The sequence below is a fragment of the Pipistrellus kuhlii genome, unplaced genomic scaffold (assembly GCF_014108245.1).
Source record: "Pipistrellus kuhlii isolate mPipKuh1 unplaced genomic scaffold, mPipKuh1.p scaffold_m20_p_3, whole genome shotgun sequence".
In the NCBI taxonomy this organism is placed as follows: Eukaryota; Metazoa; Chordata; class Mammalia; order Chiroptera; family Vespertilionidae; genus Pipistrellus; species Pipistrellus kuhlii.
The window spans coordinates 111,071,839-111,091,370 of record NW_023425529.1 but is presented as its reverse complement, the minus strand read 5'-3'; positions in this window follow the sequence as shown (position 1 = coordinate 111,091,370).

The following is a 19,532-nucleotide window of genomic DNA, read 5'->3' as shown; positions in this document are numbered from 1 at the left end:
AAATTTAATTTAAATGGAATGGTCCAGATGAAACAATTCATTCTGTGTTTTGCCCACACACTCTGCCAGAATTGTGTTCTTGCCAGAAAGCAAATATTCTCTTTGTGTGCTTTCACCCTGAGGTTCTCGTGCCACTCCTTATTCTTCCGTGCTTCCGAAGAAGAGCCCTGGGGACCAGGCCAGATTTTGTTTACTTTCAAAGTAGCACAGGAGGAATTTGCCCTCATCTACTTCAAAACTGCTTCGGTTGCTGAAAGTTACTTGTTGAAGTAAAATCCGGATTGACCAAAATGTGCTAGAAAGATAATTGCTCAGTATTTCTAAACTGAAACAACCAAAGGTTATCTAGAAACCTCTTTTTGTTTCAGAACTTGCAGAAATTCGTCCTAAAAAATAAAAGTACAAAAATAAAAACACCTCACATCTGTGTAACACAAAGAATGTGCGTTGATGATGGGGAGCCTTGCTTGCATCAGCTTCCTGAGCCCCATGAGCACTCTCCCGTAACAATGCTCCAGCCCACCATGTGAGGCCAAGATCAGCTGGCGGGAGAGTGTAGTTGCTAAGAGAATGAACTCTAAAGCCGGACTGCTTATTTCACTCCTGGCCTTGCCCCTTACTAGCTATGTGAACTTGAGCATCTCTATACCTGAGTTTCTTTATCTTAAAATGGGAGAGCAATGACACTGCCCACATCCCAAGGGGGTTTAATGAGCTGATGTGCTTAGCCCGGTACCTGACTACCTGGTTTGCCACTGTCACAACCTACAAGACTTTCAGGGATTCTCAATGGGAAGAGAGATGAGACACTTCCAGCCCCTGGCTCAGGTGACTCATAGTCTTCTCCACATCCCAACACCCTGAGTTCTAAAACTTGGTTGTTGGTTTTCCTCTTGCTCCATCCCCACCTCTCCAAGCCCCTACAGTCCTGAAGATGTAGATGCTGGAAACTGGACTGGACATCAGATGATCTCATAGAACTCCCTGGAAATTTTATCTCTAAAATAGAATAAATACTGCCAACCAAGTCAGGGTAGGTTTGCAAACTGATTTCAGCTTTCCAAGAAATATCAAATTTATTTATTTTTATGCAATCCAACTCTAAGCCATAATTCCAAAATTCAATCTCAGTACCTATTGGGGCTTCCTGACCCACCAGTGTCATACAAAGAGCCAATATGATCCTTTGAAGTCCTAGAGCCTGGTATTTCCCAGCCCCAGACAGGAGCAGAGGAAACTGATTGTTGCTGAGGCTAGGAGCCCCATTTCCTGCCCACCTTGGAACTGCACATAACCATTTCTGTCCAAGGTCTCTTGCTAGCCTGGACAGAGAAGGGTGACTCATCAGACCCACCAATATCCACCAGCTCCCCAGTCTCAGGATAGATCTCCCTCCCTCTCAGCTCTCATTTGCACACCCCAAAGATCCTCATCTTCCTCTTCTTTCACAGGAATTGACAGTGAAATGACCATAAAAGATATCTACTTTCTTCGACTGAGAAAGGTGGGCTAAAATAAAGTACAAAAGTTTCTCATTGCATTTTTCTATTGCAGCACAAATTAATCTTAATACATTAATTATCTTGACACACCAGCTTTGTGTGTTTCTTGCTAATCTTTCTCGTGAATATTAAACATAGCAAGATAATTCTGTGAATTGAGGGTCCTGGTAGTTAGGATTCTATGTAGTCGTGCTTTGACATGTTTTATTTTCAGTGTACAGGTAGGAACCATAGCTGCTTATATTGTCTAGCTTGTAGGAAAAGCTGATCTTGTTCATTAAAGGGTGACAATCATTACTGATGTCTAGTTTGGGGACAGATACACCATGTCTGAATGGGTCTGTCTGTACATCTGGATGGATCCCCCAAAATGTGTGGTTTCTGCAGAGGCAGCTCCTGTCCTCGTAGCAGACTGCCCAGAACCCAGCCCATCTGGTTACCGCACAGCAAAGACAAAGGCCACAGCTGTAGGCACTCGGAGTTGGAGGAGTGCTTATTCCTGCTCTACATGATGCACTTGCCCAGAAACGGTGGGAGAGACAGAGACAGGGAGGAGGACAATAAGGAACACAAGCAGATCTTGACAAGCTCATTTCCTCTTTATCTGGTGATATCATGGCTCCAGTTCACAGGCCTTAACAATCTTCAAACCATATTCATGTGTATTTTCTCTTTTGATCTTCACAAGGACCCTGGGAAATAGAATTGACAGTTTCCTTACCCATGGCAGGCCAGTGATTTACTTGGCCCAGGTCATTCAGACAGACTGAGGGAAGGTGGCTTCTTTCCACTAATAAGGGTGCTACTCCTACCTAAACGTATCTTAGTTGATAAAGCATTTTCATATCTACTACATAATTTAATCCTGTTCCCCAAATCTAGAAGGAAAACAGTATTATCACTTCATAAGTAACAAAAGGTCATATTGGAGATTTGCCCCAGGTGAAAGAAGCAGCTAGTACACAAAAGAAGAATCTTTGGTTCTTTTCAAATCCTTTGTTCTTTCAGTGTCGTTCTATGAGCCTTTTGCCCTAATCCTTTGTCATTTGGCATCCAAAATCATCATGTCCCAGAATCGGGATGACTACATTACATCTATTAAGTGCCTACTATGTGCAGAATACGTAAGTCAATGAGAGATGGATCCTATTGGGATTCTAGGACCAGCAGGGAAGACAGGCTCATGAACAAACAATCTGCTCTCAATAACTAATGCTGCAATAGAGACATGCAAAGGGGCCCTGGATGTTCAAGGCGCAGGAGATGTGTTCTAACTGCCCAGGAAAAGTGTGGAGGTGAGACTGGAGCTCTTCACAGTATTAGCCAGATGTGGTCATCAGCTTACACACAACATAACAGCTGAAAGGACAAAAATAGTTTTATCTCCAGCAGTTTGTTGAGAGCAATTAAAATTACAAGAAAAAGAGAGAGAGAGAGAGAGAGAGAGAGAGAGAGAGAGAGCAGCAAGACTGCTGATTTTTTTCTACTCTTGATACATTAACTGAAATAGTCCTAAGTCAGGCTTATAACACTTGACATTTCTTGGACCCATAACAGGTACAATCCTCAGCAGCCAAGTTGTTTATCTCAGTTCATCCCGGAATTTGTGCCACGGTTGCCATTATATCCTGTGCAAGGAGAATGAAAAGACCAAATTTAGTAGCAGATGACAAGCGCCAGGTCCAGGCATTTCCGAGAAGCCTATGCAACCCTCCCTCCTGTTTACTCAGAGTCCAAATCTCCCTTCCCGGAGCTATCCTTCTCACGAGGGCGAGGTGTGTCCTCATCCTGGGGTTGCTGCTTCCTGCAGCTCTAGACGTGGAAATCATCCAGCCCAGGGCAGCCTGGCAGGCTGGCAGCATCACTTCCCCGAACCGAGTTCCCAAACAACAGAGTGATGAGAGAAGAAACCCTAACAGCACAGTCGTCAGTGTTCATGGCATCCTGGCCCTTGGTCATCTTAAGCAGGTGGCTTCCACGTGAAGACCAGAGACAAACAGATGCAAGGGGACAAAACTGCAGACCAGCCACGCACGAAGGCCAGGTGCCCTTTCCCAAGGGGACACCGCAAGCCTAAGGACAGGAGGATGGCGGAGTCCTTCCCAGCACAGGAGAGACTAGAAGCCAGCCTCCCTGTGGTTATACCCAAAACAAGTCCAGATACTATTCTAAAGAGCAGAGCCAGTAATCTTCTTGGTACTCGTCTATTAATACATGATTCTTTTACTGTGACACTCAAAAATCCTTTACATTTTGAATGTTTTATTTAAATGTGGCTTCTTGGGTAATATTCTTTTGTATCATTTCCTGAACTGGGACCTGAATAGCAACCTTTTCTCTGCTGCTCTCTAGAAAACAGATCACTTCCTTGTTCTCACCATTTCACTGGCCTCCCCAGGGTCACACACACACAGACCAGCCATCTAATTTCTATCTGGTCAACCCCCAGGAGCTATTTTGGCTTTGCTTTTATTTTCATCCATTTTCCTGCCAATGCAGGCTCAGCCCCTTTACCCTTCTGGATCTCTTTCCTCTAAGGAAACTTTTGAAAAATACACACGTCCCATAGGACAGGAGTCAGCATCCATCTCAGCTGGGAGGGCTGCCAAAAGGTGCTGTGTAACGCTGCTCCACACGCCCCTGGAGACCCACAGGAAAGGCTGGGGCCAGCCTCCACACCTCAGCGCTCAGCTTTCCGCCCTTCCTCCTCTCTGCCCCCGGCCCTTGGCTCAATCCTCTGGGTCCTGTGTGTGCCTGGCTAAGGGCCTGATCCTTTGCTCCTGTTTTGCTCTGTACCTGTATTGTCTAGCTCAGTGGTCGGCAAACTCATTAGTCAACAGAGCCAAATATCAACAGTACAATGATTGAAATTTCTTTTGAGAGCCAAATTTTTTAAACCTGAACTTCTTCTAATGCCACTTCTCCAAAATAGACTCGCCCAAGCTGTGATATTTTGTGGAAGAGCCACACTCAAGGGGCCAAAAAGTCGCATGTGCCTTGCTAGCCACAGTTTGCCAACCACGGGTCTAGCTAATTCCTGCTGGTCCTTCAGACACTTCCTGGTCCCCAAGATGGCTCAGATGCTTCTCCCCAGTGCTTCTATAGTCTCTGTCCTGGACGGCTGCTACCCCATGGTGAGAGCTGGCCTCTACTAGCCCATTCCCAGGCCAGAATGCAAACTCCCTGGGGTAGCTACTGCAGTGTGTTAGTCCTACACCCTAAGTGGCAGGCACATAGTAGATGTCCCATATGCCTTTGTCAAAATGAACTTAATTGAGCTAGAAAAGCACTAGTAGGATAAGATACGAGATAAGAATGTGAGAAGATACCTCCAAACACTGCCTCAACTATCATTGTTTATGAACTGACACCAGGCTAATGATGAATCGGGTGGAAAGGATGATGCTATGCCTAACCTCTGCTGCCCAGAGAAAGGGTTTTTTAATTCAGTGCTGCCAGGAACCAAGTTAGGTAACATCGATGTGAGGAACTGGGCCACATGTTAAACAGTAGGCAGTAGTGGAACCATGAAAGCCACTTCAGAGAGAGTTTTACTGGATCAAACATTCAAATTCAAACACCGTGGCCAAGCAGAGCCAGCCTGTGGGTATGATCTGGGCCCAGCTGACCCAAGCAAGAAGCCCATGCTCTGCATTCAAAGGGCCCTGAGTCAGGAGACAAGACCCCCCCCCCCAATTCGTTTTCTATATTTTACTGATTAAATTAAAATCCACTGGAAGGTGTTACTTATGGCACTATCCTAACAACACAAAACTATCATTTAACACATCTCTATGGAAAATTGTATTTCAGGTTCTAACTCTAAATGTGAGGAACACCATGGGATCTTGTCATTAGTGATGCCAGCATCCATGATATCAACATCTGAGGTACAGGACTCCGCTGGGGAGGCAAGGAGAAAACTTGTGGGCACAAGGCACTTGTGTTGCTCCATATCTCTAAATTTATCTCTATATTCCCCTCAATACTCCGGACGTACCACACTCCCCGCAGGAGCCACATTATCCCCATCCCTTTGCCCACTGGGTGTTACTTTATACTCTGCCTTGCCCTTACCAGCCCCCTCTCCAGCAAAGTCACCTGACTCTACAAATGCTGCCAGAGCACCATGGACTTCCCCCAATGTGGTGCTCCCTCACAATGGATTGTAACCGTCACTGTGGCCAGCACCTCCTCTAGACTACACAGGGTCTGATCTGTCCTGGTTGTTTCCCCAACCTCTGCCCAGTGTCATACACTTAGTGGTCAGCATTGCGTAACCAGCAAATAGGCCAATGAAAAAAACAAATGAACAAAGTGGATAAAGCAACCTTTCTAGCTAACTCTCTGGTCAGGTATTCTCAAATGGGTGATTTGACACAGTCTTTTTAAAGGACAGAGACAAATCTAGAATCTGAAATAACCCACACTTGCAAAAGTCAATGTATATTTCCTCTTGAAAAAAGCTTCACGAGTTATATTTCTTTTACAAAAGAAAAAAGTAAATTAAAGATCAGAGATACTGAGCAACTTGGACAACATCACACAGCTAGTATAAATGGCTGACCATAAAAGTCCAACCCAAGTCGGCTGACTGTAAAACCTGTGTTCTCCCACGTCAGCCGGTCAGAGATGGTGAGCTCATTGATCCTCTGATGATAAGTGTGCTGCCGTCGCCGCCGCTGGCCGTGGTGTTCCAGGTTCACGCTGCCAAATTAGCTCTGAGAAAAAGTCACTTCCCAGATCAGACCCCAGGTCACAGATTAAGCACGTTTGTCTCTAACCTCAGACAGGAGCCTCACCACACAAGACTGGGATTGCTGTGAGCAAGTGACCATTCTTTCCACCTGCTGTCCCAGGCCTACCTCTCCCATCTCCCATTCTCATTCAGTGCACTTCTAAAACCACTAAAGGACAATCCCAAGCCACATACAAAATCTCTAATTAAAATGATGGGGATACTTTTAATCCTATTTTTGGTGAATAGAAGTATGTATGAGACAGAGAGACAAAAAGCTAAAACAGAGTTATACACAGTAAGTTCTTAAAATATTCTCATTGTTAGAGGTGTAATGACGCACATTGCTAGAGAAGAAAACTAGGTGGAAGAAGCTCTCTGGCATCTCTGTACTTTATAAACTTATTTTTTCCTTATAAATCTATTAATTAAAATAATTTTTAAAGCCATGTAAAAATAAGTGACAAGTAATTTAAGTACAATAGTGTGAGTCAACCACAGCATACTTGGTTCTATTTTAGCATTGAAGCCTAAGATGATTCAGGCTAACCATGTCATTTTCCAAACGAATTTAAAATCAAATGTTCATGTAGGGAAAGAGAGAATCACTAGACTGCAACCCAAAATGGTAGCTAGTCTTCATAAAACTCCATCTCGGGGTCTATAAAACCCAAGACAGCTGCATGGAACGGACCCAGGGCTGCTCATGCTGATGAATGTGGTCTTTGAAAATGTGCCAGTAAGGCTCATAGAGAAAGAAACCAGACCTTTTCAGAACTCAGCAATTCTGCACAGCTATATATGAAATGGACAAGGCTGCCCTGTTAAATTTACAAATGTGAATTTTACAACACTAATGAAAACAGTTCCGGGAGGGGAAAAAAACAAAAAACATTTTGGGACTGCTTACACCACTTACCATTTCTTCAAGTCTGTTCTGGAAAAGAAGCGATTTTGTGTCTGCCCAATTTCAGGCAGAGGGCTTACAAAGCTGCAAATAACACAGGTGCCAAATTCAGTGGTGTCTTCATGGAGGCAATGGCAACATCACAGGAACTGTCTACCAACTAGTATATGCAGAAATCAATGCAGGACATGGGGTTTCAGATAAAACTACCATGGCTCAAAACAAGAGGGAGATTTTATAAGAAATATTTAGACCTGAGGAACTATGGTCCCAGAAAGAAATTGTCTTAAATAAAATGAATACCTTTTTAGCTTAGCCCTTCTACTCCATCACTGTTTGCTTTTTTGCTTTTGCTTTTCCATGAACTCATTATCTCTTTGTAAGTTTGGAAGAAATAGAAGCGCTGCCCATTCTGCAGCTGCTAAAGAAGATACACGATGCTAAGTGAAAGAAGCCAATCACAAAAGGCTATATAGTATATGATTCCATTTATATGAAAAGTCCAGAATAGACAAATCTATCAAGATAGAAAGTAGATTATTGGGTTACTGGGGCTGAGATGAGGGGGATATGGAGTGGGAATTGTTAAGGGGTATTCTTTTTGAGGTGATGAAAATGTGCTAGAATTAATTGTGGTAATGATTGCATAACTCTGTGAATATACTAAAAACCACTAAATTATATACTTTAAGCAAGTGAATTGTATGATATGTAAATTATAAAGCTGTTTAAAGGAAAGAAAGAAAAGAAGGAAGGAAGGAAGGAAGGAAATAAGGAAGGAAGGAAGGAAGGAAGGAAGGAAGGAAGGAAGGAAGGAAGGAAGGAAATAAGGAAGGAAGGAAGGAAGGAAGGAAGGAAGGAAGGAAGGAAGGAAGGAAGGAAGGGAGGGAGGGAGGGAGGAAGGAAGGGAGGGAGGGAGGGAGGGAGGGAGGGAGGAAGGAAGGAAGGAAGGAAGGAAGGAAGGAAGGAAGGAAGGAAGGAAGGAAGGAAGGAAAGAAAGAAGGAGATGTAAAACACAACAGCCCAAAGACAGAGGAGTGCCACTGTTTGGTCTGGAGTCTAAGCCTCTTCAGACTCTGAACCCTGCTTTGTTCTAGTGTGAGAACCCACCACCCTCTCTCTGCCTTCCACAATACACAGACACATCAAAGCTTGTGCTCCAGCCATCCAAATGAATTACATTTTCACCCAAACTCCATACTTTTTTGAATTTTTACTCAAAATCCTCTCTACCTTGAATATCTACCCACCCACATTTCCCACCAAAGGAATATCTGTTTAATCTTTAAGAAGGGTTCAAATGGCATGCCCTTCAGGATGGCTCTCCTGACCTCCACTGGTAGCTTTGCCTCAGGAGGGCTTTATTATATGTTATGGCATTTATATTATACTAGACACCCGACCCGATGCACAAAGGTTCATGCAGAATGGGCCTTCCTTACCCTGGCAGATGGCACAGCCTTTGTTCTGGCCCAGAGTCACCTTTCTGCTTTCCCATGTTGCCCAGAGGCCTAGAGTGGCTGGGGCGATGCAAATGCCTGCATCGTCGGCATGGCAACGACACAAGTGTCCTGCTGGGTGCCTGTATGTGCCTGTAGGCACCTGTATGCTCCTGTAACATAACTTTGTTGGGTTAATTTGCATACTCACTCTTGATTTGCTGGTGGGCATCATGAAGATACGGTCAATTTGCATCTTAGTGTTTCCCAAACTTTTGACATATGTGTACCCCTTCTATAATTTTCATAACGCTGAATACCCCTCGTACTCATGAGAACATAGAATTAGGCGCAGCTAAGCACAGTGCAGTGCACATCCCCAACAAACTCTTCCCGTACCACTGGGGGTACGCCTACCACACTTTGGGAAACACTGGCTGTAGATGATAGGGCATTTGTTACAAATAATTACAACTTAGTTAAATGTATATGACATCCCCAAAGAGACCATAAGCTCATGAATGACAAATACTATACTTTATTCACCTTAGTACTGAACAAAACCCAAAACAAGGACTGTGATGTAGAAGATACCTATAGATTTAATAATGGAAGTGTGATACCTTCATAACACAGATCATAAAAAATTAATCAGAAGAAGCCCATAAGTCCTATTGACACCAGAACGAATAGTTTCACAAAGTGTCTGGATGCTCAAGTCTCTACCCAAAGTGGAAATCTATTTTCAACTTGGTTCCTGCCCAGGAAGTGACTTCCTGCCCACAGAGCTCCAAGGGCTCTCCTATCCCTCATGGCAGGATCCATATCTCCAGGAAGAATACAAGTAGAAGGCAGAGAAGGACAAAAGAGCTGTGAACACAACCAGAAATGCAAAGCAAGTCTTGGGGTGACACAATAAGAAAGTAGCATCTGCAGAATGTATTTTAGGGAAGTCCAATTCCATAAAAATTGCTTGATCAGAATTGTGGTGAAATCTGAGCATGTGCTAATGTCAAGTTTAGAAGTTGCTGTACATAAAACAAGCACCTGAACAGAAGCAGCAGCCAACCAGCTAACTCTAATACTAAGAGAAGATCAACTGAGCCTAAGAGAAGAGGCTAAGAAGTCAGAGTGCCCGCTTCTTCATGAACACAAATGGGAAGCTATTATTTATATTTATAGAGTTTTATGTATTTACTAGGAGCCCAGTGCGTGATTTGAAATCACATGACACTGCCCACTCTCAAGTCCCCAGTCCAGCCCTGTCTCCCTCTCTGACCCTTGAAGCAACCCCAGCCACTGCTGATCAGGCCCTCCCCCAGTGCAGGCACACGGAGGCCCCTGTCGTCCTGCCCCTGATGCTGCATACTCAAGCTCCTGTCTGGTTGACCCATTATGGTGTCCTGGTTAATTAGCATATTTCTCTTTTTCGATGATAGATAGATAGATAGATAGATAATAGATAATGAGTAGATTTCCTAAAGATGTAAGCTCAGTGTAAGGCATTTTATTGGCCTCAGAAAGTCCTGATTGCAGGCTTCCTTCTAGTTCTGGTCAAATATAGATGGATCCTGTTAATGCCCCATGAGTGGACTTCTCACACCAGTAAATGTAGGAGCTTCTAAAGAAAAGTCATCCTGGACTGAGTGCTAACATAAACTATTAACCTTATTATACTGCTGCTTAAAATATACCAACATAAACTTCTCATGTTTATAGCTCTGATATAACCTGAAAAACAACACGAGTTTGTAAATTAACTGGAAACAGAACTTAGTCAATAAAACTCAAATTAACCACATTAAATTGTGCCAGGCCAGCACAGCCAAGGGGTCTGCGAGCCTGAGGGAGGGCTGGTGAAGGATGAAGAAAAAGACAGACAAGATAATAAGCTGGGGCTAGGTGGATCTTCTGTGCCTGGCTGAGGCCACAGAACAGACCCAGACTGCAAGCTGAGCCTTTATTTTATAGCCAGAGGTAAACAAGGTAGTGGTCACCATAGTTACAATGTTCTTGTGAGTTTCACTTATTTTGGCAGCACTTGCTGCACCTCCCACAGCCCATTAGCTACCCAGGAAGGATCTAGGAAGTGTCATAAGGTCAAACTTAATTATGCTAAGAGGGCTGTGCCCTCTAAGCTGGGACTTGTTTGTGGCTTTGCCAGCAGGTCAGTCCAAGGCTTAACCCTATAACCGCTCCCTACATTAAATGAATAGCATCAATAAAGTTTTGTTGAAACCAATTCATAGCACAAATACAATGCTGACACTCTTATGGTGTAAGCATTTTTTAGTGTGGCATGCCTATCTATGCTGTCGTATGCCTTGGGATGATGCAGTTCTCCCACCACTTTCCTCAGTTTAAGTTGGTGCTACACCTCCATTCATTCAAAGTTTCAGATGTAATTTTCTTTGGAGGAAAGGAGGCATCTATAAAACTTTAGACAATAAAAAAAAATGTCATTTTCCCTGCACTGGAGTGAATATGATCATAAATGTGGGTGCTGAAATTATACCAGCACACTAGTGATAAATTGATCATCTGGTTGCTCAACTATTAAATTAAATGTATAATTTTAAATTGTATTTATGTTTTAAAGATTAAACTACTATGAATTACAATATTTTCATAGAGAACTTATGGATTCCGGGTTCTGAAACATCCTGTTACATCAACCATCAACCCTAACAGCAATCTCCTATCTGACCAATCGGTCTGATCACTCTTTGTGCCTAAGGAAAAGCTAACTATACCAGTCTCAAGAAATCTTGAAGAGACAGTAATATCCTGCCCAGGACAATGTACGTATTTAAGGTAAAACACAAAAATGAGTTTCCTCCAGAAGTCATAGATGGAGGAAGCCAAGGGGCAGAGAATGACCCAACACCCTCCTCAACAGATCCAACCGACCCGACCGACTGCAGCTTCTCTCCCAGCTGAGATCATTCTTTCTGACCCCACTCAGATGGCTACATGCGATTGTATCTAGGCAACCAGCTATCTGTTGATTATTTTACAACTGGCTTATCTTGCCTTATTTTTGTTTGGTTGTTTTGTTGTTGTTGTTGTTGTTGCTTTTTAATCATTGTAGAGTACACATAACATAAAACTGACCATTTTCAGCATTTTGAGTGTACAGTTCAGTAGTCTTAAGTATCTTCATATTGTACAACCTCTTTTATGAAGAAAATTTTCATATTGTAAAACTCTATACCTATTAAAGAACTTTCCATTCCCCTTGCCCCAAGCCCATGGCAGCCACCACTATCTCTATGAATTTGACCACTCTGGATACTTCATATAAGTGGATTCATACAGTATTTGTCCTTTTGTGGCTATCTAATTTCACTGAGCACATCTTCACAGCTCGTCTATGTTGTAGCATATGCCAGAATTTCCTTTCTTTTTTCAGCTGAATAATATTCTTTTGGATTTAAAGACTCCATTTTTGTTTATTTGTTCATTTGTGGTTGAACATTTGGGTTGCTTCCACCTTTTGGTGAGCATGGGCATACCTTGTTTTGGTTTACTGAATTATGTGGTTCTTTTCGTTCCACCACATTAACCTCTGAATTTTCTGGATCTCCCATCTCTTTTTTTTTTTTTTTTTTAAATATATTTTATTGATTTTTTACAGAGAGGGAAAGAGAGAGAGAGCCAGAAAGGTCAATGAGAGAGAAACATCAACCAGCTGCCTCTTGCACACCCCCTACTGGGGATGTGCCCGCAACCATGTACATGCCCTTGACCGGAATCGAACCTGGGACCTTTGAGTCTGCAGACCGACGTACTACCACTGAGCCAAACCGGCCTGATCTCCTTTTAAGCCTGAGGAAAACTTGCCCCTGAAATTTGGTGCTTTTATTTCTCTAGCATACAATTTTATCTGTTTTCTGCCTCCAGGAATGGACAAGCTTCATATTGTAGATAGCATTGTAATGGAGGACTCCAGAACATTTTGTAAAAACATGTAAATGTGTATAGACAAGATGTTGTATTTAGCAACTCAGAGGAGGAAAACTAACTGGGGTGGGTCCTAAAGTGTATTCTCAGCCATCAGGCGAAGGACTTTACCTCACCGTGGAAGGATTCTGATAAGCCTTCAGAAGGACACTTACAAGGTCTTTTAGAAGCCTCTTTCTTCACCAGCCTCTCTTTTCAGGGATTTCACAAATGTTTGGTGGAAGCTACCTTGCTCATAAGTGATAAAGGCAACCCAAAGTTAGCTGAACTTGTATGTGGAGGCTGCCGTTCCATTGTGACTTCTTTCCTATGAGTGACAACTGTGCTACTTTTATGGAGGATTATTTAGAATGCTGCCACCTAATAGCTGCCTGAGTACACACACACACACACACACACACACACACACACATACACACACCACAGAAATTTGGCAGAAAGGTAGCCTGCTGTCCTTCCAAAATTCACCCACCCAGATGAAGGGACCAATGCAGATGTTCTTCTTGACATGGACCTTTCATCTTTTGGTCAAAGACAATAACTTCTCATTTGTTTCTTCCAAGCAGTCTCATAAGAAGACAGGGTGAATCTCCCATGCCACATGAGAACTGAATTTTCACAAAAGGGTCTAACCTCAGAGGCATTTTCCTCTTTCTGAGTCAAAAGCTGCTCAAGGAAGCCCAGTCATCTCTCTAAGCCAGCTGGTCTTCTCTCTATGCAGACCTGGTACCAGGTGAAAGGAAGAATTCACAGGAGGCCAAAAAGTGAAAGGTTGATGAGTCATCTTTCCTAATAAACTTCTTAGATGATACCCATCTACTGAGAGAAGAAGCAAGGGGCAGAGGATTCAGCACTGAGCTGAGAGCCTTAACAGAAGCCTGGATTCCAAGGTGCTTTCTTCTTTTACCAACACTATAAAGCTAGTGTGAATACCAACGATGATGTAGAAAAATGTTTTATAATGATCAAATGATTTACAAGTGGAAGGCATCATTGCTTTATTAAATAGAGAGATGATAGATAGATAGATAGATAGATAGATTTAACAAAAATTAATTTCTTATATTGAAACATTCTGTTCACAATTTTAATGTTCATGAGATAGGATTTGGTCTTAGGAGTGAGTAAATAACTATACAAACCACCAGCTACATTCCCCGTGGCCTGAATCAGATCCAGGATCAAAGGTCTGCTTTAAGATCAAAAGGCTCACAAACCAGAAAGCAAGCTTAAATTTGCCTCACAGAGTGCTCCTAGGGAGGGCCAACTCCACAAACCAGTAAGAATTCCCTCCTCTTTGCTCCCAAGCAAGCTTGATTTCTACTTTTATTTCCTTCCATTCCTGGGAAGCAATGAATGCTCACTAAGCTGGACAGCGTCAGGAGGGAGGTGGCCGGCAAACATATGACCCGATGTCTCGATGGTGGGCACGGGCAGGGATGCTTTTTGCCTCCCACTCATTTCTCAAAATGATCAGTGGAAATTTCAAAAACAGGAAATCTCTCTTTGAGAAGGAAATGCAAGTATGCGTCTTTCCTGTTTCATCTGGAACCTCTCATGATAAAATTTCTACTAAAAATAAGTTTATCTAGGATATCAGACTATGATCTATTTCCATTCCTTCTCCTCTTCCCACACAGTAGCCTCTACTTCTCTCAAGAAATTAAAATCTTAGTGGTTCCTTTCAATTATTCATTAATTTTCATCCACTAAGTAGTCCTTTTTCCTACTCTCCAGATTGTAAACTCCAGCATTCACCTGATTATTGGAATTCTACCCCAACTCTTTAATCAGCAATAATAACAACAACACAGAAACCTCCATCTGAAAGAGAGCAGTCCCAAGTATTTCTGGAATTCCAGGGTGCCTCACACAGTTTATGTGAGGTGTTGCTGCCCTTCTATGCCTCTCTGCACACTCTTGTAAGTCTCTGACAGCTATTCCAGGCCTTTGTTTTCTGTCTGCACTGGGCCACTGGCCCCAGTCACATCCAAGCTGCACAGCCCTAGAGCGGCCACTGCACCCACCAGGCCTGCTTGTCCTCAGTTCCTGAGATGCTCCTGGGGAGGAAGGGCCCCTGCCAGGCCAGGATGCCAGTCACACAGCTCTTCCCGTTCTGCCCCTAGCCCTAGCTCAGGAGCTCCAAAACCTGTCTTATCCAAACGTTTACCTCCAATCTAGCCATGAGAAAACAATAAAAAAGAAATCCAAATTGAGAATTTGTACGGCAACTGATTTAGGGCCTTCATAAATCTCCATGACATGGAAACCACAAAAGATCACGGGATTCTAGACCAAAGGGGACTAAACAAACATGACAACTCTAAAAGCAAGGAATGGTCCAGTACTAAGTCTTAGAATTTATTTTTTAAAAGGCCATCATAGACCTTAGTGAGAACATTGAGGAAATTTGAATGTGAGCTGCATATTAGATGATATTATTGTTCAATAAATGTTATTTTTATGAGTATGAAAGTTGTATTATAATCACAAAGAATAATACCTACCCCTTGTCCTAGGATATAAATGATGAACTATTTTGGGATAAAAGCTAGTGAGGCCTACAACTAACTCTCAAGTGGTTCAACAAAAATAAAACATACGTATGCTACACTCATGATTTTATATATATATATATATATATATATATATATATAGAGAGAGAGAGAGAGAGAGAGAGAGAGAGAGAGAGAGAGAGAGAGAGAGAGAGGAGCAAAGGTTACAAAATGTTAATATTAGTGAACCTAAGTAAAGAATATATAGTATACCATTCTTGAAACTTTCTGAGGATTTCAAAACGTTTAAAATAAAAAGTTGAGGTTCATAACACCAAGCAGAGGAGACAGACAATTGTTGCAGTTCTCTACCATCCTAATTCCTCTCATCTTTCTCTAAGATGTCCATGCACTACATTTATTCCATTTTCCTTCAGGAATTTTTTTAATTATACAAAACAATCCAAGAAACAGATATTGATGGGGGAGGTCAATGTGCTAGCTGGTCAGTAGCCCATTTACCCTGCAGATAAGCATATTCTGAATTCCAGTTTAAACATAACTGAGACCCTACTTCATTTATGAATTATGGCATTCATTAATTGTATCCATTTAAGTGTGTCTCTGTCTGTTGACACAGGGTAGGAAAAGATGACATCAGTTCAGATTACTAAGACCTAGAAGTCCAAAAGAGAATCTGAAGCCCCAAAACATATGCCCTCTTTAGCCAGTCTGAGCTTGCTGCAGGACTCAATTTTTTTTCCCTACCAGGGTAACCCTATTCTTTGTGGCTTCCGGATGATACAATATTCAATGAAAACATTAAATGTAGGTAGAGTTGAAACTTTCCAAGACCACTTTTAGGGATTAACTCAAATTCCACTTTCTCCATAAATATCTTCTTACTCCAGGCTTTAAAAACACTTCTATTTATACTCTGTTAGAAAAAGGCAACTGGATTTCTGACAGAACTCCCCTTCAAAAATTATGTCTCTGGTCAGAACTTAGTGAGATCGCGTGATCTAATATTTGACCTGGAAAATGAAACGGCTGTAATTATACGGATCACTACATGGTTCTTTGTATTACAGTTATTTGTGTGCAAGCCTTTCTCCCCAAGTAGACTCTATATTGCCCCAAGGAAAAGGATAATGTGTTATTCTTCTTTCTACCTCCTGTCTTTCTCTTCCTGGGTGATTCCAGCACTGTCATAGTTGCACTTCCCAACCATATGTTGATGATGTTCACAAGTCATTTCTTTCTCTCAGGCAGGGTCCTGAGAAAAAAGGAATGATATAATTTGATGGTGAGCAAGGTGAAGTAATTGGGAGCCAAATGGATGGAGGGAACCTCCTATGAGTTGATGAGATGATACCTAGCAGCAACAACGGGCATTGGATCCGCTGGGGGTGGGGAAAGAGAGAATGGAAGAAATCATTATCAAGAGACTCTGAAGAATACTTTTTTTCTTTTTCTTTTTTTAAACATATTTTTTGATTTTTTACAGAGAGGGAGGGAAAGGGATAGAGATCTAGAAACGTTGATGAGAGAGAAACTTTGACCAGCTGCCTCCTGCACACCCCCTACCAGGGATGTGCCCACAACCAATGTACATGCCTTTGACCAGAATCATACCTGGGACCCCTCAGTCTGCAGACCAATGCTCTATCCACTGAGCCAAACTGGTTTCAGCTGAAGTATACTTTTCAATGCCCAAGCCCTACACCTGCCAGTTTACAAATCTTCTTGGGCCTTCCAGAAAATTTTAGAATCTAGACAAATCACATATTGTTATATTTGTGTTTGAGCCTGTCAGTTTGGTCTCTCTAGTTTGGAATTCCCTCACTGGCTAAGACCACAGTTTGTGTTTGCCTTTAATTCTGGCAGCCCCTACAGAATGCTTCCTTACCAATAGCAGGTGCCTAGAGAATGTTTGATGACTTGCAGATCTTGTTCTTTGACATTGAAATAATCTTTAAACATAGGTGTGACTTTAAATGAGTTTTGACTAAGTTTTAGGCAAACAGTCCCAATCAGATTATATTCATTCAGTTTTTAAGCTTTATTCTACCATCCTCAAGGGTATCACAGCCTCTCATGGCTGTGCTTCTAAGAGTCAGGAGCACATTGATGGGAGAAAAGGTGCTGAGTGAGCACCAGGCTAGCAAGTGTCCGGTGCTGCTTCCCAGGGGAAGGGGAGTGGTTTTGTCTTTCATCCTAATTTACTGTGCATTGTCAAGCCCACTTCCTTCACACTCACAACCATGCCTCATTCTTAAGTCAGTTAGGGTCAAGGCAATTAATACAACAGAACTACAGTCTTCTCATCTGGAACAAACACCCTAAATGAACCCAGGAAGCTGAAATAAGAGAGTCTAGACTTGTCCCGTGAAGCTCATAAGCTCCACAGTAAAAAGCAGAGGAACTCGTAAGAAATACACAGATGTAAAGACATCCTTCTAACACACATAAGGTGATAGCCAATATTTCTTCAACATGTGTCCGGTGCCAGGAACTTTTTAAACATTATCTCATTCAACTATACATAACACTACAAAATAAACATTGTTAATCCCATTTCACTAATAAGAAAATTGAACTCTCAAAGAAGCCAAGTATTTTGGCCAAGATCTTTCAGGAAAATAAAGCAGCCAAGATTACAGATCTTTCTGGTTTCAATTCAGGACTCATCGGCTGAACCAACCATTTTCCACACACATAAAAGAAAAAAAAAAAGAAAGAAACCCACACAGAGTGTCGTATCCACCAGGGTACTGTCAAAAAACAGAAACTTCACTCGTAATTTTAACACTGAAAATGTAATCTGGAGAATTGGTTCAACAGGCATTGGAAGACTGAGAAGGTAAACAGGGAACCTGAGGTGACAAAAGCTAGTAACTGTAGGAAGTGGCTAACAGGGCAGGGGTAACACAGGGCACTGGCTGGAGACATCAAATCCTAGAAGTTTGCAGAAGGGGCCGTTGAAGCTGGGATCAGACTTCTGAGGTGAGGGCACTGCTGGGCTGGTGCTGCTTTCAGCGGTACTGAAAGAGATTGGAAACAAGGCTGCTTCTGGGGTGAAAGGTCACTACCCACAGAAAGGACAAGTCTCTTCCCCCCTTCTGTGACCACCAAATCTCCCTGGAGTGTCGCTAAGTGGTAAGGGAGACATGTAGTTAACAGAGTCCCAGTCCCAGAACCAACCCCAGCCCAACAAGCAGAGTACAGCAGTGTGGGTTTGGGCTGAAAGAGAATGGCCTCCTAACCGGCACTGGCGGGTTATGTGTAAGCACCAGTGCAAGTGGTCTGGGGTGAGGGAGCTAACCATCACTGCAGCACCATCAGCTGCCATTATTGAGCACCTACTATGTAAAATTTAGCGTGTTCCATTCTTTTCACACATTGATATCTTTGTTCCCCACAACCTATGAGGCGGGTACTATTGTCTTACCAATTTCACCAAGGCAGAAGCTAATATTTAGAAATGCTAAAGTTAGGAAGAGAAGGACCACAAATCAAAACTAGGTTTATTTGGATGCTAAGACCTCACTATACCCATATTTGTTTGTTAGAGTTGTCATAACAAATTACTACATACTGGATGGCTTACAACAAGGAAACTTTATTTTCTTACAGTTCTGGAAACCGGAAGTGCACAACCAAGGTGTTTACAAGACATGCTGGCTGAAATCTCTAGGAGAGAAGCCTCCTTGCCTCTTCCAGGTTCCAGTGGGTCCAGGGGCTCCTTGACTTGTGGCCACATCACTCCAGCCTCTGTCTCCATCTTCACAAGGATGAATTCCCTCTGTGGAGCTGTCTTATCTCTTATGAAGACACTTGTCACTGGGTTTAGGGCCCAGGCAGGTAATCTACAGTGATCTAAGATGATCTTTAACTTAATTACATCTACAAAGATGCTTTTTCCAAATAAGGTCACATTCACAGGTGTGGGGGTGAGGATGTGGGCATATCTTTTGGGGGGCCACAATTGAAGCACTATACTCCCATACCAAGTAAAATTACTCCTTTACTTTTGAAAATGATGTTCAGCAAAACCACTTAAAATAAAATCTGTACTCTTATAGCATTTTCAGATTTTAAAACAATGTTTTGTGTTGTCAGTAGTGCTTTTCATATTTGGTATTTCTGTCCTTACCATATTTATCTCTTCCCAAAGACACGCACTCAGTGAGATCTACCGCAGCCCCTGTCATCTGGAAGAGCCATCTGTACGTCTTCATCTCATCAACTAAGGTTCTCATTTCAAATCCCACCTGGAATATCCTCCCTCCTCTCTTGTTTCTCCCTGACTGCTTTCTTTGACTTGATTTCCATTAGTATTCGCATCGTGCAATCCCTGAGTTCAGTGGACACACCTCGTCAAAGGATCATTATTTCAGATGAGAGTGTTCCATTCACCAAGGGCAGAAGGCTCTCCAAGCTTCCATCACTGGCTCCAGCCTCCTTCCCAAGCATCCGCTCCATATC